A 23,324-nucleotide genomic window follows, 5' to 3' on the forward strand; every position below is an offset into this window, starting at 1 on the left:
CTCAAATATGGTTACTGGTGTCTCAATTTCCAACCTTAGATCAGCAAATAATTGTTTATACCACTCAATCTCATTACAAGCCAGAGATAAGCTGATATATTCTGCTTCTGCACTAGAGGTTGCTACACAATTTTGTTTTCTTGTATACCAATCAATCAAGGATTGATTGTAAAAGAATGCTGCTCCACTGGTAGACTTTCTATCAATTGCGTTAGCCCAGTCAGCATCTGCATAAACACAGAAATTTCCATCTTTGTGTGTAGATATTTCCAATTTGTAATTGATTGTACCTTTTAGATATCTCAATACACGTTTTACAGCTGTCCAATCAGTTACAGAAGGTTTTGTCATTTTTCTGCTTAAAAGATTTACAGCAAATGTAATATCTGGTCTACTTAGGTTTGCTAGATAAAGTAAACTTCCAATCACACTCTGATATTTCTGTATGTCTTCCATTTCAGTACTGTCTGTCTGATTTTGAAAATCAGTGACCATAGGAGTGGCAACAATTTTACAATTCTCCATGCTGTGTTCTTCCAGCAATTTTTTAATTTTGCCACTTTGTTCAATCAGAAATGACCCTGTGTTAGAATCTTTTGAAATTTGCATTCCCAAATAACTTTTCACTGAACCAAGGTCTTTTAACTCAAAATGTCTTTGCAGCTGGTTTACAAATGTGTTTTTCTGTTCTTCTTCATTAAAAACCAGTAACAAATCATCTACATAAATCAGCAAATACACTACATTTGAACCATCCTGTTTTGTGTACAAACAATGATCAGCTTTGCTTTGTTTAAAACCCATTTTGATCAATACATTGTCCAGTTTCTTATTCCAACACCTTGCTGCTTGCCTCAAACCATATATGGATTTTTTCAATTTACAAACTAACCCTGGATTTTTAACAAAACCTTTTGGTTGAGTCATGTAAATTTCCTCAGTTAAATCTCCATATAAGAAAGCTGTTTTGATGTCAAAATGAAATACATTCAATTGTTTTTCTGCTGCAATTTTTAACAAAAGTTTTACACTTGAGTATTTTGTTGTAGGTGCATAAACTTCTTCAAAATCTATTAGATATTTTTGAGCAAATCCTCTTGCTACCAATCTTGCTCTGTAACGTTCCACCTGTCCTTTCTCATTTTGTTTTACTTTGAATACCCATTTACAGGTAATGGCTTTACGACCTTCAGGTAAAGGTACTAGCTCCCACGTTTCATTTTTTTCCATTGCTCTGATTTCCTCTGACATTGCTTCATGCCAGCCCTGAGCTTCTGTAGGTTCCATTTCCTGAATTTCCTCAAATGAAGTAGGTTCATAGGCTATTAGTAAAGCTCTATGAGAAACCTGTTTGCTTTGGTATTCATCTGAGTAACGAATTGGAGCTTTGCGTTCCCTTTCTGATCGTCTTGGCATAGTTACAGGCATAGTTTCCTCCTCTACAGTTTCTTCCCCCTCCCTCTCTTGCTGAGATTGTTCAGGAATTTCTTCTGTTTCTACAGCTTTCTGTTCTACAGGCAAACTTACATACTGTTTTGTTTCCTGCATTTGTTCTCTTTCTGAACATGAGCAAAACATTTACTTCCAAAAACCCTTATATGTGACACTCTAGGTTTTCTTTTGTAAAACATTTCATATGGGGTTTTTTCATGTACAGAGTGGTAAAGCCTGTTTAACAAATAATTTGAGGTGGACAAAGCTTCTGCCCAGAACAGGTTAGACAATCCTGACTCTTTCAATAGAGCTCTTAACATGTTCTGCAAGGTTCTGTTTTTCCTTTCTGCAACTCCATTTTGAAATGGTGAATATGGAGCAGTAAGGTCATGTTGTATACCCTCATCACTGAGGAATTTTTTAAATTGGTTGCTAAGAAATTCACCTCCCCGGTCCGTTCTTAGATTAGCTATAGGTTCTTTAAATCTATTTTTACTCCACTTAACAAAGGCTTTAAACTTTCCAAAAGTTTCACTCTTCTGTTTTAACACATACACAAATCCAAATCTACTGTAATCATCAACAATAGACAAGAAAAATCTGTTTCCTCCTTGACTTGTCTCAAAAGGACCTGCAAGATCTGCATGTATTAATTCAAAAATTCTTTTTGTTGTTCTCTCACTATGTTTTGGAATGTTTGACTTATGACACTTGGTTTCACTGCATACATTACATTCTACATAGTTAGAACATGGTTTGATTTTCACCCCTTCACACAATTCTGGAATCTTAGAAATTGTTTTATAGTTAGCATGACCAAATCTTTTATGAGTTAAATGGATACACTCTTGGTGTGGTTTGCAATTGGCTATTGTTTTTGTTGTGACTTTGCTGGCTACAACTTCATTTTCTGTACAAGTATTAATCACATACAAAGATTCTTTCATTATTCCCTGCACACACACCTTGTTTCCCTGTTTTATAGTACAATTTTCTTCAGTAAAACAAACCTCATACCCCATTTCTGTTAACTGAAACACACTTAGAAGGTTTGTTTCTAATTCTGGTACATATAAAACACTTTGTAGTTCAACTCCCAGACAATCAAAATATACATTACCCACACCACATATCTGGATTTTTGTTCCATTTGCAAGGGTAACACACTTTTGCTCTGAAGTAGAAGTTTCCAAGGTTACAAATGAAAGTTTGTCTTTTGCCATACTTATTGAAGCCCCAGAGTCCAAAAACCAAGGATTCATTGTCTCTTTGACTCTTGCTAGAAGACACTTCTTTGTTGATTCAGCTTCATTCATGTTGTTTTCTTCTCTCCACTTTGCTGTTGACTGCTTTTTCTTCTTGTTGTTGCAATCCCGCCTTAAGTGTCCTGTGGAACCACAGTTAAAGCATTTCCTTGCCTTTAATGCAGCCACCACATCAGAAGATTTATGGCTTTGTTGAAATTCAGCCACAGGAAGTTTAAGGCTCTGTTGTTTTGAAGCTTGTCTTCTTTCATAGGTTTCCAGTAGTTTTCCAGCTACATACTCAAGGGTTAAATTTTTCTCCTCTTGACTTTCCATCATGGTGACAACCGCGTCGTACGATGAATCAAGACTTGACAAAATCACATAGACTTGGTGTATAGTTGTAAACTCCATCCCTCGTGCCCTGAGTTGATTGAAGATTTCTCTCATGCTTTTCAAATGGTTTGACATAGACTCCCCTGGTTTCAGCTTCATTCCATACAGCTTCCGGGTTAGAATTATTTTACTGCCCGCTGTTTCTCTTTGATATACAGCTTGTAGCGCATTCCAGCACTCTTTTGATGTATTCAAAAACTGAATGAAGGAAATTTGAGAGCCTTCCACAGCTAATGCAATAACTGCCATTGCTTTTGCATCGTCCTTAAACCATTTAGCATTCTGTGGATCTGCTCTATCTGGTGGATCCTCTGTGACTACATACCACAGTTCAGCCTGAATCAGATACATTTGCATTTTGTAAGACCATAATGCATAGTTAGAGTCATTCAGCTTTTCTAACAATTGATGCAAACCAGACATATTAGCTCCTGCCATTCCCTCTGCTTTAGGAATTGGTATCTCACCGTCCTCCTGCTCAGAGTCCTCCTCAGAGTCAGCCGACTGAGATTTTTCCTCACTTTGCAGCACTGGCTTTAGCTTGATGTCTTCCTTCATCAACAGTTTTCTGTTTTAGCAGACTCCTGGTTCTGATACTGCACTGTTCCCATCAAGTTCTGGTTCTTCTGCCTGGATTAGGCTGGCGTAGGCTGGTCTAGGCTAGACTGGGACTAGGCTGCCTGGACTGGGCCCATAACCTTTGTTGGGTTATTGTGCCAGAACTTTTCTCTTTCTGGAACTCTGTTTGTGCTCAGAAACAAACACACATCACACAGGTCTTACACAGCAGAGCTGGTTTATTTCCTTCAGGCTTCTGTGCAGTTCAATTCAGATCAGTTCAGATCAGCACACTGAGGCATACACAGAGAGCAGTGATCTTAGAGCAGTGATCTTAGAGCAGTGATCAGTTCCATTTTACACAAGTGAGAAACTATATACAGATCTACACAATTCTTATCTACATTACATACAGCTGTGATGAGGCTAACTTAGAATCTTGGCAAGGTTCCCAGAACAGCCTCTATCTCAAGGTAATTGCCCACAGATAGACTTTCTCTGTTTAACCCTGAGATAGCCATACACACACAATTTTAATGACTAAGCAAGTATTTCTTTTCATATACTTAACATTGTAGTCCAAAACATTTGTATTTCATCAGGTTGAGTATAACGCTATTGTAGTCTTTCTTCAGCCACTTTCTCTCATAATGAATCAAATCACACCACTGAATGTATCACAGAGCAGCATTTTATTGTTTTAATGTAGGGTGACCATATGAAATTGAGGACAGGGCTCCTGTATCTTTAACAGTTGTATAGAAAAGGGAATTTCAGCAGGTGTCATTTGTATGCAGGCAGCACCTGGTGAAACTCCCTTTTCAGCTCAACAGTTAAAGCTGCTGGAGCCCTGCCCTCTTTTGTATCTGGTGTTTTTAAAAAAATTCTTTTTGCTTTTATCATTGTTTTATTGTATTTCATGGTTTTAAATTTTGTAGTACACTGTCTTAACTAACTCTTTGGCCTTGCTCAGTCCAGCTCTATCACACATAAGCAAAGAACAACAACAATTTTATCCAGATTGTCTTTGCACATGTGATTTTAGTCAGATAAACAGGAACTTTATTTGCCTGTCATAATGTAGGGAGCTTGGGGGAGCTAGGGGTGGCGACGGCCGACAGAAAGCTCTGGCGTGGGCTGGTCCATGAAGTCACGAAGAGTCGGAAGCGACTGAACGAATAAACAACAACAATGTAGGGAGTAGCTCTAAGAGTGCTGCTGATGGCTGCTTTGCCTGAGAAGGTGTTGCAATCCATACCACCTCCTTTGATCGATCAGTTTGCACTCACTTTTTTCATGCTTGTGAAAGAGGTACAAGTTCTTGTATATTTGGTCTAGACATAAGTTGTTCACTGGTTTCCCCACCCCTCTCCCCAGTGTGGTGTAATGGGATTCCCATGTTATCCTTGCAAAAACCTTATGCAGCAGGTTAGATTAGCAAGAGAATAATTTGCCTAAACTAAGCTAAGAGTTGCTCATCCCAGCCAAAGATCAACAATACAACCATGATGTTACACAAGTTCTCTTCACAATCCTGGAGCCCAGGTGCCTCACAGTCCTATTTCATAGTTCCTTCCCCCCTTTTTACGTTCAAGTCTTACAATTGAACAAATCCAACATTTATAAAGGGAAAATATTTTTTAAAAAATAAACTGCAGCAACAACACCTTAATACTGCAGTTCTGAGAAGAAGGAACTACGAATAGGAAATGTGCAAAGATTGGTATTGGAACAATGCGGGACAGAAGGGAAGCAGAGTTGAAATGCAAACGAACGTGCTGGCCTTGAATGTTAGAACACAACACAAGAAACCTTCAATATTGATTTATCAGTACTGGCTTCTAGCATTGTTGCACTAGTCCATGATCTGAAGGCTGTTTCTGAATAGGAAGGAAGGAAATTTCCATTCTAGAGGGGAAAAAGAATCTTCTATCACTCTTATACTAGACCTATAACAGGTCATCCTGAAAGATATTTTCATCCCAAGGGATCAGCATCGAGCTTTTACTGAAGAAAGAGGTTCAGAGAGATGCTAATTCAAGAGAAATGGTGTGGAGTGGGAGTGGGGATGATGATTTAAGAAGATTAAAGGGGGTAATTCATAAAAGAGGTGAGACATTTCACAATAAGTGCACTTTCCCCCTCCATTTAACTGGAGTTAAAAATAAAGAGGAGCCTGCCTGCTCTCTACTCTTCTCAGCTCTAGAACAAAAAGCAAGAGCAGATAAGTCAATATGGTTCTGCCAGTGTACCTCACATATCTTTCTTTCTAGTCTGCAGTCTGGCTTGGAGTGTGTAAAGTAATTTCTAAAATGGTTGAAGAAAATGGACACTTTAGAAACAGACTGATGTCCTGTAGACAACTTTCAAGTGAAGGTAGGTATTAAGTCAGCTTCTGGTGGAGCTCCTGGCTTCACTGATGTGCTTGAAGGGTAAAGTTGTGATAATAACCAGGCATACTTCTCATCAACATCATCTGCTAAGAAGGACTTTACATTCCAAGTTGGTAAACAATGTTTGCTCCTTTGTTTCCTTGGGATCTGAAAGCTGTAGCCCCAATCCAATTTAAGTAACCATGACTAATTTATCTCCATTGATTTGAATGGGACTTAACACAGAGAAAGATTTAGTTGGAATGAATCCTAATTTGACATGTTCCTTAAGGGATCCTTATGAAAACTGTCCTGACACTGCAGTGCAGCTAATGTGGAGGGGCAGAGTGAGAATTCAGTGTGACCATAAGATCATAAGAAGAGCCATGCTGGATCAGACCAAGGTCCATCCATTCTGTTCTCACAATAGCCAAATAGTTGCCTGAGCAGATAACACAAGTGGTTCAGACTCTTCCCCGGCTCTCTCTAGTCTTGCAGGCAGACTTTGTCCAACTGGTTTGGACAAAGAAAGCCCTAACTGCCATGGGCTTGCAGAATCACTTACTCTGACTCACTGGTTATTTAACAGTAAACCTATAGAGAAGTCCCCCAATTCTCCCCCCCACACACACACACTCAAGCGAAGTGGAGAGTAGGAATGAGCTCATTAGCCTTGGCCCTGCCCCTTCCATAGGTCCTTGATGCCTGTCCCTAGAACCTTCCACGAGTTGGAAGGGTAACTTCAGCGGCGAGTCTTCTGTACTCAAGCATGTCTCCTACTTGATTTAGAACCCTGATTAAGGTTCTAATTGAGACGGCTCCCCACTGGAGAAATTATCCTTCCAGTGTGTGGAAGGCTGCAGGACAGATGATAAGGAGACAATTGAGGGTGTGGGGGCTGGTGGACTTGTCCTTGCTCTTCTCCTCAAGTAGCTTTAATTGCTTGCAGGGATGGACTTCTGAATAGGGCTAAATACCACCCACACATTCTATTTGAATATCAGGACACAAACTACTTATTCACAGTTACTGGAGATTTATCAGAATTATTGTTTGAAAACAGTGTAATCACTTCTTGTTTGATTTGACATCTGGTGACTGGGATTTATCATTAATTGCTATTTTTATTATTTATTTATTTATTTATTTATTTATTTATTGCACTTATGTACCGCTCCCATAGGCAGGGCTCTCTGGGCAGTTTACAGAAATTCTAAAATTAAGATAAAAATGAGTATACAAAATTTAAAATTCTAAAACACAGAACATACACACATAAAGCATTAAAAACCGTTAAAAAAAACTAAACGTGGGTGATTAAGATTTTACATTGTTCTGAATAACAATGCCACTCATTGTCCCTTAGCCTCTGGGATGGAGTAGAATACACATCAAAATGAACAAATTGATCTGTTTTGGCAATAGAGAAAACAGGTGCGTTCAGAACATGTATGTGCTTAGACTTGAGAACCCCAGGTTTAAGATTTCAAAGTTAATATTTTTAAGTGGCAGAAGGATATAGGAAGAGCCCTGAAGCTGGATCAGACTAAAGCGTCATCTAGTCCAGCGTGTTGTTCCCCACAACGGCCAACCAGGTGCCTCTGGGAAACCTACAGGCTTGAAAGCATTAGTACTCCCGCTATTCCTCCTTAGTGCCTGCCATCCAGTAACACGCTGCCTATAAACATGGAGAATCCATAGAGCAGCCTTCCTCAGCCTGGTCCCCCTCCAGATGTTCTGGACTACAAATCCCAACATTCCTGATAATTGACCATGCTGGTTGGGGCTGATGGGAGTTTAAGTCCAAAAAGCCTGGGGAGCATCATGATGGGGAAGGCTACCATTTAGCCACACTGACTAGCCACTGATAGCCTTAACCTCTGTGAATTTGTCCAATTCCTTTTAAAGCCATCTAAGCTAGTGGCTATCACCACATCTTGTAGCCGCAAGTTCCATAAATTAAATATGTGTTATGTGAAGAAGTGCTTGCCTGTCCTGAGTCTTCTGTCAGTCAAGGCTAATCTAGACCATGAGGTTAATAGCATGAATGCAATTAACATGCATTTTTGTTATGTAAATCACAGCAGGGAGAAGCCTGCCCAGCCTCAGACCATGAGGAAGGGGGAATTTAACTTTTTCTCTCCATCATGATATTGACAAAATTCCACTTCTCCAGAGCTGCTATTTGCATTTCAAAAGAAGCTCACAGTGGAACACTGGTGCTCGGGGAGGTTCTTGTGCTGTGCATCTAATCTAGAAATGAACAGAAAATGTTGGGGTTTGCTTCACAGTATTGTTACAATCACCCCACTTTTCCCAGAGGTAAGCTTCAGGATGTAGCTCTCACTCATGTTTGGTTTCCTTTGAAGGAGGATAATGTAGGGTTATTGGTGTTTTGTAATATTTGCAGGTATTTACAAACATACAGTTGAGCATAGGTAGAAGTACAGCTGAAACACTCCAACAGACAGACAAAGCACACTGCTCCCACATCAGACCTTCAGGGAGACAGCAGGCTTACAGAGAATCAACCCAGCTCTCTGTGGGCTCCTCTAAATGAGCGATTTATTGCACACTCGTAATTGGCCACTCATGGAAGTTTTCAGGTTCATTACTTGACATCATCAACAACCAGGACATCTCTTGTGGTATTCCCTGGAAATCCATCTATGAAAAGAACCACTTTTAATGTGGTAATATCTAGGGAAAAGCTGGATCTCCTGTGACTAGATGGCTCTGTATCAACAGAAGTAAAGGGAGGGAAAGTATTCAATTCAAAGCATGTGGTTGCCCCTCTCTGTACATGTAACGCAGCCCATAACAATTGCAAAAAAAGAACCAGGAGGCACAAAGCTCCGGGTAAGCAACACGATTTCCCCTTAATGTAGAAATACTCTGAGTCTCTTCCTCTATGTTTGATTCAATTTGCAGTCTCTCTTGTACTTTTGACACACAGGTACCTAGATTACAACATCCTTAGCCAGGAGTGTGGGGAGAAAGGCATGTCCTTTTGCTAAAATGGCTGTCACCTTCTACAGGAGTCTTTTGTTAGTCATTTAGATGTAATTTCCCTAAAAAGAGAGAAACTTAGCACCTTTGCCAAGGCTGTTAAAGGAGTCCCCAATAGTACTTCTGGTTCCATTAACCTTCTCCTGTCCATATTTCCAATCTTACAATGCTATAAATAAGGGATACACAAAAGAACAGTGTCTCCATGAAATAGTCCAAATTTGGTTCAAAATCTAACATGAAAGTAAGTGGCTGAGTTTGGACGACACACTAATCAACGGTTGTTTCCCATTCTGTTCCTACTACCCCCCCCCCCCCCAGTTCATTAGAGTGTCATCTGAAGTCAGCCAGTATCTTCTTCTCTCAAATGTGAAAGAAGACTTTCTACAGCACATGTGTAATACATAAACAAGGGGGCTCCTACTGTGACTTAACAGTAATAGAATTTTAGAATATTTTCCGTCTAGTGGTGGCCTGGATGTTGCAATTTCATTACGTGAAAATGAAGCATGAATTAAAACTGACACTCTATTGATGTAGTTTCCATTAGAGCTTTGTAGCTGCTGCACAATTCAAAGTAACACAATATTATGCTTACCAACATAATTGGAATTTCTGGCTCCACAGTTTAATTAGTTTTAGGAAACAGATTTGCCAATCCATTAAGAGTTATCTGTTAAATGTAAAGTGACATATTCTCTCCCTCAGTTTGTCTGCTTAGCTCACGTTAATGGTAACAGAGGTTTGCAAACTATGTGAGTGTAGAATATTGCAAATAATTTCTGGTGGCTTCTGTTGTAATATTTTGTATAACTCTTCATTATTCACATGCCATATATTTCCAAATAGCCCAAGTGAAATTAAATGAAATTCCTTATTAACCATTAGGGAAGCCCAATATTGTAGATTGCCTTTAATTGTGCGGGCACAGACAATGATCTGCAACATTCTCGTGATGTTATGCCAGTGCAAACACCTCCAATGACATCATACATATGTTTACTCAGAAGTAAATTTCTCTTTGTTCAATGAGATTTCTTCCCAGGTAAGTATATATAGCATTGTGGCCTCAGGATAGGGTTAGGATATCAAACCCACATGTAACTTCCTCATATGAGCCAAAGTAAATAGGCATCTAATGGTCAAAATTCAGCATATGTTAATTGTAACTAGGTATTATTGAAATCAGTGGGATCTTGCAACCCAGTTCTAAAGATATTCACTTGATTGAAAGTAAATCCCATTGATTTCAGTGGGGCTTACTTCCAATTAAGTATGCTTAGAAGTGTAGTCTTACAGTGCAATACTGTACATGTCTAACAGATGAAAGCTTTATTGAATGCAATGGGACTTATTCCCAGTCTCAGATAAGTATATGTAGGCTTTAATACTTGCACTATGTTGAATGGGACTGCTAAATTTCACCCTCTGAAATTAGTATATGTACAGCCATCAGTTATTGGTGTCTCCAACCCATTGTAACTCCTCTGTACAAGGACAGGAACTAATCTGTGGTCTTTGTAACTATGACCCTGTTTACCCAGTCTGCAGCTGCAGCCTGCCTTGCTTTCTCACTAGATTACAAGAAGAGTTAATAGAGCTTTGGAGGCATTTGCATTTTATTTTATTTAAACAAACAAACCCCAAACCTAAAATTCTGCCTTGATGGTTATGTAGCACTTTTACTTAAAGATGCAACTTTCTTCCCTTGGCCTTGACGACAGTAAGAATGGCCTTGTCAATAGTTTTGTTTGTACATCAGGAGAAAGGAATGGCTGGAGTTATCCTCCCCCAACATCTGTTTTCTAATGCCCATTTCTGTTATCATCCATTTCTATTATCATCCATTAGGAATTACATAGTAGTAATTATCTTTGGCTATAATTTGCATCTTTCTGAAAGGCACCATTATGTTACCCTCAGTGCTAATTGTAGCTCATTTTTCCAAAGGTTTAATTGTGGCTCACTTATTAAACTCTATTTAGCTGAAAGCACTCTATTCTAATGCCTTCTTTCTAATTAGCAGATTTTGCACAATATTGCACCAAGGAAGGAGATAAGTCTATTGATCTGAATTCTTTATCAGATAAGTAGTAAAAATACATTGGGTTAATCCTAGTGGGACTGCGTATGCGGAACAAAAAATCTGAATCAACAAGCCTCTGTTTTGCACCAAGGGTGTTTATGAAAGCAAGATTATTAATGTCACACTTCATTTCTACAAAGTGTGTTCTTTAAAGGTGATGGTCTATTACAATGTTAACAGTACACATGGTTTCACAGGAAATATAATGAGAGTTAGTTTCAGTACAGATGAAAGTGGTATTAATTGTTTCTTGAATTCTTCTACAGGTAAAGATGTAAACCAGGATGCACAAAATGGGGCTTCCTGCACTGACACAGTGAGTAAAACAACTCTGTTTCAATGACAAAGTAGGGATGTAAAGTCATTTTAATGAAATGTGTGGTACAATATAGGTCATGGTTAGGGAACCTCCGAGGGCTGAATTCAAATTCAGGGAAGCTCCTAGGGGCTACATTCTAGTGGTGGGTGGAGATGAAGGCAAAAAAGGATGGGGCCAAAAATACAACGAACGTCAGCATATTGTAGCTTAAAGCTCTTACAGCCAAGCTTTGGGAGAGGCATTCCAACCTTTTAGAGTGGGAAAAACTGCACAAAACTTGGGAAACCACCAAAGGGCAGGTGGTTGGGGAAAGGGAAGGAGGCTGTGGCTATCTAGGGAATAGCCAGATTTGGCCCCCAGGCTCATCACCCCTAATTTAAGAAGATCCATCCTGGCTCAGACCAAGGGTCCATCTAGTCCAGCACTCTGTTCACACAGTGGCCAACCAGCTGTTGAACAGGGACCAACGTAGCAGGATGTGGTGCAACAGCACCCTCCCACCCATGTTCCCCAGCAAATGATGAACATAGGCATACTGCCTCTTCTGTTGGAGGTGGCATATAGCCATTTGAACTAGTAGCCATTGATAGACTTATTCTCCATTTGAGGTCTTTCACAATTTTGTTAAAATATGAGTCCAAGAGAGGTAATGAATAAAATAAATAGAGCTCGACTTCTAGTGCCGTGGAATAATATGCTGTACAGAGAGGCTTTGTATGTCTCTGTTCCTTTTAGAATGGACTTCCTTGGCAGTGATGTCATATAGGCAAGGATCACCGTTTATGGATTTGGAGCTCTTCCAGGGCAAATAACATTGTTGTAATGGGGGCGAGGAGCTTTGGTTAATGTATTTGGCATTGTGGGAGATTTATTTATTTATTTTAAATATTTCTTGACTACCTTTCAGGGCAGAAGCCCTCCCAAGGTGGCTTTCACAAATAGAACACAGAAGTTGATGCTCCTGTAGGAATTCTTGAGAGTTTGTTGGACAGCTGGATGATTGTTGAAGCTGTGGTGAAATTTTATGAGTTTAAATTGCTGCTCCACCTGACACAACAATTTTTCTCAGATACTATAGAGGGCCTTTTGATGGTGCATTTTTCCATGGAAATTTCCTCAAAAGGCTTTGCTTATTGGTAGGAAAGACATTTTTATGCTTTGCAAACCACCTGACTCATAGATATACCTCACTATATAATGGAATGGCATATGCTGGAGTCATACAGAGTTTGGAATTACATTGTTTACCATATTTCAGCTCTTTGGTCTATTGCCAAAGTCAAATAGTTTCCCACTGTGGTATTTTACATCTACAAGAGCCCAATATTCTGAAATACTGCAGGATCTGGTATCAATATTCTTCATAAAATCAAAACAGAGTTAGGTACAAAGTCCAAGAAATAAATTTATTGGATGATATGGGATTCAAAACAGAATAGTCAACTCCGCTTGTAGACTTTAATAGTGTGGAAATATATCTGTTTGGATCAAACCATAATATATGTGAAATCTAGGAGTTGAGGAGAATGCTGGTTCTATCCCACACTGAAGCTACGGTTGTTCCACAGTTTCGTGCTGAAGTTTCTTCCTTAGTTTGCTCCTTAGTACAGTTTCACAAGGATCCATCCTAAGAGCTGTTGGTTAAGAGAGCAAAGCTGCCTTCTGCCCATTTGCCCATCTCAGGCCCACTGAAGAGGGCATACTGCATAAATTCAGGAACTGCATAAATTCAGTCTATAGGCACTGGGCAAAGAAGGCTTCTTCCACAGTTTTCCCAAGGAATGTCAACTTCTGGTTCTTCTGTGCTTAAATTACAAATGTGTCTCCACATGGCGAAATGTAAAGAAAATGATGCACTGTTTCATAACTGAACCTCTTTCCTGCCATTTCTGACAGGGAGGGAAATGGTGGGGAAAGCTTCACCTCTTAAAATTGTGTACGCCAGGCTGCTGTTAAAGGTACAGTATGAGTCATAGGGATGGTGACTCTGCAACATGGGTCATGGATGAGCAGTCCACAATTCTAGGAAGACTAACTACATATGGAAGAATTATGACTTGTTTCACCTATATAAAGTGGATTGTATAAACCAGAGGTGGGCAACCCTTTTGTACCTGAGGGCTGCATTTGGCAATGGGCAGTGTGTTGGGAGCTTCACCAGTAACACAGGGACATGTGCCTTCACACACTCATACATGCAACCTTCCCTTCCTGCAGGATGACAGCACTTTATCCAATCAGCTGGGCAGGAAAAGGCACATGATGTGTGCTGCACTATCTTCCCCATTTAAGTTGTGTTCCTGAAAACGACTATCTGGTGGGCTATTGGGAGTGCAAGTCTGCTGGCAAACTGAATGGCAGAGGCCCCAGAAGGCAGTGAAGGGGGAGGAAAGTGGGGGAGGAGAGCAGCGGTGGCAGTGGGCACCTGCAATGAGCCACACAAGAAGTCTCTGAGGGCTGCATGCAGCCTGCAAGTTTCCCATATAAACATTATATGTGGGTTCCTCTTGCCTACATATGTATAAATATTTACATCTTGTATTTCCTCCAAGGAGCACAGGAATGCCCTCACCTCCCCCCCCACATTTTATATCCACAATGTAGATATAAATGTGATGTAGGTTAGGCTGAGACAATAGTGACTGGCCTGAGACCACCCTGTAAACTTCATGGCTGAGGTCTAAACTATATACGAAGCTAAATCCATCATTGGGAAGTATGGATTTTTAAAAGTTAGTAAGTGTGAGAAGGCCCAGTTTCACCTGTACCACACAGCACATGAAGCAGAGAGGATGAACTGTTCCCACTCCAGCTGTGATCCTGATGAAAATCCCACCCCCACACACTGCTATTAACCTCCGCTCAAAAGCTTCCATTAGGGCCAATGGGAGCTTCCCCCCGCCCAGGAATAATGGCAGTGTGTGTAGGTGTGTAGGTGAGTGATTTCGGAAGGGAAGAGTTTACATCTCTCATCACTGTGGACTGCAGTACTGATAAGAACTGGGCCCTTTGTGCCTGCTCTTTTTCTGTTTTTAAAAGAGTCCCAGGGACATGCTTAGTGTCACATCTAGGTTGACCCTCAGTGAAACTTTAGACCCAGCTCTCCGCTGTCTCGGTCTAACTATTACAGCATACTGGCTCTCATATTTACATGCAAATGCATGAAATATTACTGCAGAATTGAAGAACTTCGCAGATAGAAAAAGTTGCAATAAAATCTTTAGCCTTTGACATGTGGTATAAGGACAAGTAACTACTCAATACGTTTTTTTAATTTTTAAACAAGATATTCATAACCTAGTTTTTCAAATCTTTTCCCATCAGGATGAAGCCATTTTTGGATGGGTGTAGAAACTAAAGCGAGAAGGAAATGAAGATTTATTGTCAGGTTATGAATTGGATTGTTTTTATTCTAACCACTGTCCAATTAGCTATTCAAGAAAAACAGATTGTTGGCATTAGACATACTGGAATACAAGCCCTGTATAAGCTTTGTGGAATTTCTTTTTGCCTTTTTAGCATAATAGCTTCATTTTAATGCAAGTTTGATTAAATTACATAGTTATAGGTATTTTGTTTAAACCCTGAGACAGCGTTGCTCATTGTTTCTATTTCCTTTAAAAATACAATATACTATGGATACAACACAATAAAATATTTATGTTGATTGTACATGTATTGTACTAATTACTTTGCTGAATCAAGGCACTTGTGTCTCTAAACTGATTTCCCCCTTATTCCATTAAAATGGTGTATCTGAATCTTAAGATGTATTTTGAAAAATACAGAGTAATGCACCCTGAAAAATACGTGGCAGCCAGATACTGCAGGGTCATGAAAACAATAAGGTATGAATTCATGATGGTGATGAATTGGGATGCACTGTCAGCATTTTATTACTGAAAGTAGGAATACAGGAACTATTCAACTTAATATAGCCTACTGGGGATTTGAGGAAGATTCCCCCTTCACCCAATATTCACTCTTCTAGTATAGTTCTTCTCTACTCCCTTGCTATTATGGGTAATTGCCTGGAAATTCCAAGACTCATAGCACAGGAGAATAGTTCAAAAGTCACACAGGCACTAATAACCAAAATAAAAAAGACACTTTTCTGAGGAGTGGAGCACTGTTGCATCTCTAATTGTGTCTCCTCTTTTGGCTTAGGTTTTTGACAATTTTCAGTCTCTCCTCGACAGGGTCTCCTTCCTTCTTCAGTTTACAATGTTCGACTCAGTTCTGCCCACATTCTGGTAAGAGGGTCATATATTCATTGTCAGGAACAAAAAAGAAGCAAAAACTATGGTTCAACAATAAGCTTAGGGCTCAATCCTATCACAATTCCTGTCAGCTTCCAAACTCGGAGGCTGACAGGAATCCTATGCAGCGTGGGAGCATCCTGGAGGCGATCTTCTCCATGTTCCAGCCCGCCCTTCATTTCTGCTAGATGGGCAGTGGAGTCTTGTAGAGGGAGTCTTTGCCAGTGCTCTATCACCCAACATTTTGCCCTTGCATGCTGGTACATTAAGAAACAAAATCCAAGATGGGTGTATGCAGATAGGAGCAAACTTGGTGTCCAGCCTAACTGCCTCAAATGTCTTGGATTTGTAGACGTCACTTGTACCTGTCTGGAAGAACAACTTATCCCACTCATTCTAGATCTTTGAGAAGTTGGGCTTACATTTGAAAGGAAGGCCCTCAGTGCCATACACAATCCGGGATATTTATTTCCTTGCATCCAGAATTGGAGAGCTGCTTGAATGTACTCGTAAGATGTAGTTTCCCCTTGTGGTAAGTCTGAATATATTGAGCTTTTATTTTAGGTGTCTTGATTAGTTACTGTATACTGCTTCCTTCATAACTGTTACCTCTTACCTTTACCTAGCATAGCAGTTCATGACAATTTTCTGTAATCATAAACCATTCATGTTGATAAGACGTGACGCAATGAGTAAGAGATAAATAATTATAAAGACAAGAAGTGCTAAAGAGGCGAGTAGAGCTGCTGAATGCCCGTTGTGCATCTTAAGGATCGCTGGAGATGGAGCATGTATTACCTGCCCGAAATGGTCTTTGATAACTAACACCTGCAACCACCATGCGTGAGCTGATTTATTTGTTACATTCACTATGGCCACATTTGGATGACTGTATCTCATTTTAATAAGCCAGGGATATTCACAAGCCTTTTTCCAGCCAGCACAGCCCCTTCTCTCCTCCATTTGAGATATGATTCAGTAAACCAGGAAGTCTCTAATAAACTGGAGTTCTGGAATTTTGGTTAATTAAAGACATTTTGGCTTATTGAGGATCTCTGCAAAGGGAGGAGCAAAGGGGCTGCATGCATATCTGAGTTTATAAAGATAAGATCATCCAAACTGGGTGTGTGAATTTCAGCATTCCTTTCTGAGATTTGCAAACGCACACACACCAGCTATAAAGTTTGGTTCAACTCACTGCATGAGTTGAGGACATTGCATAATGAATGTCTTCATACATGCTCCATGTAATGGGCATTCACCTTTGGGGGCATTAAAATTCATGTTGTTGTTGTTGTTATTAAATTTATATTCCGCCTATATACAGAATACCCTAGCGAACATACAAAGTTTAAACAATTTAAACAAGATAAAACAATCAATAAAACAGTACCCTAGCCAGCCTAAAAAGGTTAAAAGCAATTTAAAAAGAAAAAATAATCAATAAAACCATACAGCACAAAACAATATTTAATGGTCAGCAATAATGTTCTTAAAAGTTAAGGCTTGCTAGAATAATAGAGTCTTTAATGCCTGCTTAAAGACATTAAAAGAAGTCAGCAGGCGCATTTCAACTGTCAGGTCATTCCACAGCTGAGGGGTGGTGAAGGAAAAGGTCCTCTGGTGTGTGACTGCCAACCTCACGTTAGGCAGTTGCAGTGGATAATCCTCCAAGGACCTTAAGTGGTGAGCTGGAACACTGAAGGAGGAGTTGCTCCCTAAGGTACCCTGGACCTAGAACATGTAGAGCTTTAAGCACTTTATATTTTGCTCAGAAAGGAATTGGCAGCAGTGTAAAGATTTTAATATTGGTATTATATGGTCTCCACAGGATGTCCCGGAGACCAACCTGGCTGCCATATTTTGTACCAGTTTAAGTTTCTGAACTAAATATGTAGAATCATAGACTAGCAGAGTTGGAAGGAGCCTACAAGGCCATCGAGTCCAACCCCCTGCTCAATGCAGGAATCCACCCTAAAGCATCCCTGACAGATGGTTGTCCAGCTGCCTCTTGAATGCCTCTAGTGTGGGAGAGCCCGCAACCTCCCTAGGTAACTGATTCTATTGTCATACTGCTCTAACAGTCAGGAAGTTTTTCCTGATGTCCAGCTGGAATCTGGCTTTCTTTAACTTGAGCCCGTTATTCCGTGTCCTGCACTCTGGGAGGATCGAGAAGAGATCCTGGCCCTCCTCTGTGTGATAACCTTTTAAGTATTTGAAGAGTGCTATCATGTCTCCCCTCAATCTTCTCTTCTCCAGGCTAAACATGCCCAGTTCTTTCAGTCTCTCTTCATAGGGCTTTGTTTCCAGACCCCTGATCATCCTGGTCGCCCTCCTCTGAACACGCTCCAGCTTGTCTGTGTCCTTCTTGAATTGTGGAACGCAGAACTGGATGCTATACTCTATATGAGGCCTAACCAAGGCTGAATAGAGAGGAACCAGTACCTCACGTGATTTGGAAACTATACTTCTATTAATGCAGCCCAAAATAGCATTTGCCTTTCTTGCAGCCATATCGCACTGTAGTCAGCTCCAAGTACAGCACTTTGCAGAAATCCAATTTAGAGGTTATCAGCACATGCACCTCTGTTACCAGGTCCACATATTCCAGGAATGGGCATAGATGCATATCAGCCAAAATTGATAGGTGCTTCTCACCATCACCTCCAGTAGGGCCAGGTCAAAAAGCACCCCCAAGCTACAAACGTGCTCCTTCAGAGAGTGTGTGACCCCATCCAGAACTGGTTAACATACCTCAATACCTGCATTAGGATCCTTTACGACAAGCATCTCTGTCTTGCCTGGATTCAACTTCAGTTTGTTCTCCCTCATCCAGCCCATTTTTAAATTCAGAGGAGGTATACTTTCCATATGGAGAAAAAGATTTGGTGAACTGATAACACCTGGCCCCAAATCCCCTGATGATCTCTCCCAGCGGTTTCATGTAGATATTAAACAGCGTTGGGGATAGGATGGAACCCTGGGGAACTCCAAATAACAGCTGCTTTTTTGAGGAGCAACTATACCCAAGCGACCCTATCTGGGACTGCCCTGAGAGGAAGGAGCCGAAAGCAGTGCCCCCAACTCCCTCAGGCAGTCCAGAAGGATACTGATGGCATTGAACGCTGCTAAGAGGTCCAAAAGAACCAATAAGAATTCACTCCCCCTATCGATTCCCAGGTGAAGATTATCTACCAGGGTGACCAAGGTAGTCTCAACTCTGTATCCCGTTCTGAACACAGCTTGAAATGGATCCAGATAACTGGTTTCATCTAAGACAGCTTGGAGTTGAATGGCCACTGCCCTCTTGATTACCTTGCTCAAAAATGGTAAATTACTCACTGGCCTATGATTATTAAAGTCCAGGCGATCAAGAGGGGTCTTTTTCAGAAGCAGTCTAACATTTGCTTCGTTCAAAGATGGTGGAAATTTATCTCCCCTTAGGGAGGCATTAATAATATTCAGCAGGAATTGCTTTACTGTCTCCCCTCCGTGGACTACAAGCCCAGATGTGCAACCTTGTGGTTGCCATTGCTCAGTGGCAGAGCACATGCTTTGCATGCAGAAGATTCCAGCTTTAATTCACAGCATCATCTGGTAAGACTGGGAAAGAGCCTTGACTGAAGCTCCAGAATGCTATTGCCAGTCAGTGCAGATAATACTGAGCTAGATGGGCCAATAGTCTGACAGAGTATAAGGTAGTTTCCCATCTTCTGCTGATTGTACTAGATGATACAATGTGTGTGAGGGGGTGCCATGTGGATGTCAACCCCTATGATGAATATAATGTATAGACGAGCTCTATGAACAACATGTGTCCCCCTGCCCAAGAGCACAGTGTTGCATGAAAAAAAAAGTGCACTCTCCTTGCATGCCTATTTGCCCTGCAAAATTGCCACTTTTTGCCACCACTGCAGCAGCAAATTCAGCCTCCAGTGGGTTGCAGGGGATAATGTGGCTCCTGACCCCTGGAAATTTTACGGCTTTGGCTACCATATGGGCATTATTCCCCAATGCTAAAATAATGTGTCAGCAAAATACTGATGCAGTGTGCATGTGCGTGTTCATAAATACTTTTAGAGGGAACAGAAAGCCCAAGAGTTCTATTAAGATGTAGCAGGATGGAGGTGCCAGTAATTTTGCTGGCATAAGTCTAAGCATATGGGCTTTGTGGCCATTTTAAATTTCTACTGTATGTATGTTTTGTTTAGATAATGTCTTATCCAGAGTCTTAAATACATTTACAAGAAAGAAAGAAAGAAAGAAAGAAAGAAAGAAAGAAAGAATATGTGCTTGCTTACCCATATTTCAGACATGGCTGGAAAAGCCAGAGAGAGAAATTGAACAATGAAGGTAACCTATGTGTAATCAGCGCTGATGCTGGACTTTAAAACAGGCAGAAGACAAGCTTTTTGGTTGCCCTGACAATTGGCTCATGTGTGTTGCAGGCACTGAATACCAAGGCAAATTGCACCTGAAATGGGTGGCCTGGCTTCTTAAACATATGGGATCACTGGAAGTGATAATGGAAGCAGCAATTTCCCTCTGATTTGTTTAGATTAAAAAGGGAAATGTATATCCTGTGGGACTCTTATTAAAAGAATAAAACAAGGACACAATTTTCTGTTGTCAGAAAGCAGTGCTTCATATTCTCACAGTCTTCTGCTGCATACATTGGCCCTGTGTGGGCAAACATGCCAGATTATATCTAATATGCAATAAAATCTTCAAGTTTCTCTTTGATTTGTTGTTTGTAACTCACTTTGCGTCTGCTGTCTCAATGGTGCCCTTACTGAGATTTCACTTGTTCTCAGTCTCTGGGCATTGCTGACAGCTTTAAACATGAAGCACCCAGTTTATATAAACTCATTACTGCTACTTCATATAAATGTGCAAAAAATTGATTTGGCAAGTTTCAAAGAGAAAAGTTTTCAACCCTAAAATCAACCTTTTAAACTTCCTAAAATAGCTGCAGGGGATTCCTCAGCCTTAAGAAGAAAAGCCCAAATTAAGTTTCTCTTTTGGAGTTGCCACTCTCCTTTTTTTCTTCCCAAAATTATGGAAATATGTTGCTGCATGTGTGGTTCTCCCTCCCCTCGCCCCAGTGTAATAATGCTAAACTATGTTTTGGGTTTAACTCAAAAGATGCATTCAGGCATTATGCTTGATGGAATGACAAGTAGCCAAGAGCGTCTTCCTATGATGTCTGAAGAATAATTAAATGCAATTTTGTTCTTGCATTTTCCCATTGTTTCCACTTACATGCATTCAGATATCATCATGGTAAGAGATAAAGGGGCTGGTCCATGTCCTTCTGTCACCTCTTGCTTTGCTCACTCCCTGTTTCTCATGTTCCTGGCCTTGCACTACTTGATTTCCAAAGGTTAGATCCAGAAATGTTCATCTGCAAGCAGAAGGCTACTCCTTGCAGAATGAGACTTCCAACACTTCCCCCCCCTCCTGCAGTCTCCAAATTTGCTCAGGTTTGGTAACAGTAACTCCAAAGGTATAACCAACAATGTCACTTCAGCTGTGTTTGCATGGGGTGTAGGCTAAAATATATATTGCACCTTCAGCATAATATCTGAAAATATTCAGTCAACAGAAACCAGTTCATCTTGAACTGCGGTGGCCCATTTACTGGCCATGCCAGCCCAGCCCATTCTATTCTTCCACAAACTAGTCAAATGGACTGGTATCACTTAAAAGCCTTCTCTGTCTAATGGTGATAGGTTAGCTACCCATGTTGAGTGCAGTGGAGGCTCAAAGGAGATTGTCGACATCACATGTGAAAAGAGCTTAAGTCTGTTCCTGTTGTGCGTTCTGTGCTGCTAGATGGAAAAAGAAGACATTGTTTTCTCCAAGAGAAGTGGAAAAATGGACGGGCTCCTTTGCCGTTTTTGTCGTTGTTGTTGTTGCTCCACAAGGTAATGGGTCTGAGAATTAACACTGAGGACCAGATCAGTAGTTAAAAGCCACTATATTAGGAGCTGCATTGTTTAATGATTATGCATCGCTATGCTTGGGGTTAGGCTGAAATGCTGTTCAGCGAGATAGATGAATGATAGTTGGGAAGAGTAATTAAGTCAGAGCAAATAGAGTCCTTGACATCTTTGTGTACAGCACTGGATACGTTATTGGCTTTTCCATGGAAAGACTGAAAGAAGCCCTCATCTTATTTTGCAGGCAAGCCCACCTCCACATCTTACAGTCTGATCCTGAGCATGTTTACTTGGAAGTCCCAATGAATTCAACAGGACCTTCATCCTGGTAGAGCCTTCCCCAACCTGGCATGCTGGGAGTTGTAGCACAAAACATCTGTAGGGAACCAGGTTACAGGCGGCTCTCCTAGGGGGGATCTACACTACTGCTTTTAAAGCGCTTTGAAAACGTTTTGAAACTTGTATATGCAGTGTGTCCTGGGCCCCAACAGTTGTCAAAACTGTTATAAAGCGCTTTAAAGCAGTAGTGTAGATCCCCCCCTAGTAGGTGTTAGGATTGATCTGCCCCTGCCTTGTGTTCCAACTCCTAGGCCTCCATCAAGTGCACATTCTTTTGGAAACGTGTGTGCCTAAAACCGTCCTCATTTGTTTCCAGTGGCTATTGCCTTCTGTTGACTCCTCTGAGATTTAGCTCCGAGTCCTCAAGATCAGACCAAAGTAAAATAATCGCTTCTCCCGCCCCCACCCCCATTCGTGAGTCCACCAAGGACAGTGAGCCCTAGTGAAAATAAATAAATAAATAAATAACCCTGCCTAGGATTTCTTCCCGATAAGGTTCTCCCTGCTACGACTAAGGATCTTGTATGTTGTTGTCCTGTTTACTGAAGTCGTGTCTAGTTGTTGTCCATGACATCATGGCAGACAGGAGAAGGCACAGAGAAAGCTCCACGGTCGTGTCGGAAGTGCGCAGGCCGTGCTGCTGCTAAGCACAGAAACCTGGCTGGCGTTCCCCGAGCGGACTGGAGGTGGCGTCGCGGGTAAACGTCTCCTCCTCCGCCCGCTTCCTCGCTTGCCAAGCGCGTGTGGCCATACTCTGCAACAGCAGGTGGTGCCAGATCCCGCGCAGAAGCCGCCGCCGCCCCAGCCAGCTTGGGAGGGCTTGCCTGCCGCAGACGCGAGCTGCTCTGTGCACTCGCTTCCTGATTCGCTTTCAGTAGCGCTTGGGAACCAGCCGGCTGAGGAGCGAGCGAAGCGCTGTCCATTCAGCACCACCCAGGAAAGGAAGGGGGGAAATATACCCAGCTCTTTGGCGCAATCCGGCCTGAGCCTCCTTCTTAGAGCGCGGTGTGTCCTGCAGTAAGTACACAGGGGGAGGCTGATGGGGTGGGGGTGGGGGTTGTGTGTGGGGGGTTGTGTTGTGTGTGGGTCCTCCTGATTATGAAGCGTGTATTTGTGCCCCTTCTGTCCATTCGTACTGTACAGATTTATCAGCGATTAGAAAAACTGAGAAGGGAAATGGCCTCTTTAATCACCATCCTCAATGTGACTATTAAAAATTATAGTCCCGGAGTACAACCATATCCATTCTTTAATAACAGACTCTATGTGCTGCCTATAATCAGGGGATTGCTAAATATTGCTACAAACGGATTGCTATAAACAGGGATTGCTCATTAAGTGCCACACTCCAGGGGGTTAATGTAGT

General features: G+C 41.2%; 1 protein-coding gene across 2 annotated transcripts in view; it reads left to right on the plus strand.

The window, feature by feature from the left end:
• NSG2 (neuronal vesicle trafficking associated 2) overlaps positions 1–23,324 on the plus strand; it is a 112,113-nt gene that overhangs the window by 16,602 nt on the left and 72,187 nt on the right. The window contains exon 2 of one of the 2 annotated variants that reach the window (XM_063120623.1): positions 11,366–11,415. The gene's annotated coding sequence lies outside the window, so the exon portion shown is untranslated. Of the gene's footprint in view, positions 1–11,365; positions 11,416–22,807; positions 22,976–23,324 lie in introns of those variants that run through there. The other variant, XM_063120622.1, reaches the window with a different exon arrangement.

This window comes from Elgaria multicarinata, chromosome 3 (genome assembly GCF_023053635.1).
Source record: "Elgaria multicarinata webbii isolate HBS135686 ecotype San Diego chromosome 3, rElgMul1.1.pri, whole genome shotgun sequence".
NCBI lineage: Eukaryota > Metazoa > Chordata > Lepidosauria > Squamata > Anguidae > Elgaria > Elgaria multicarinata.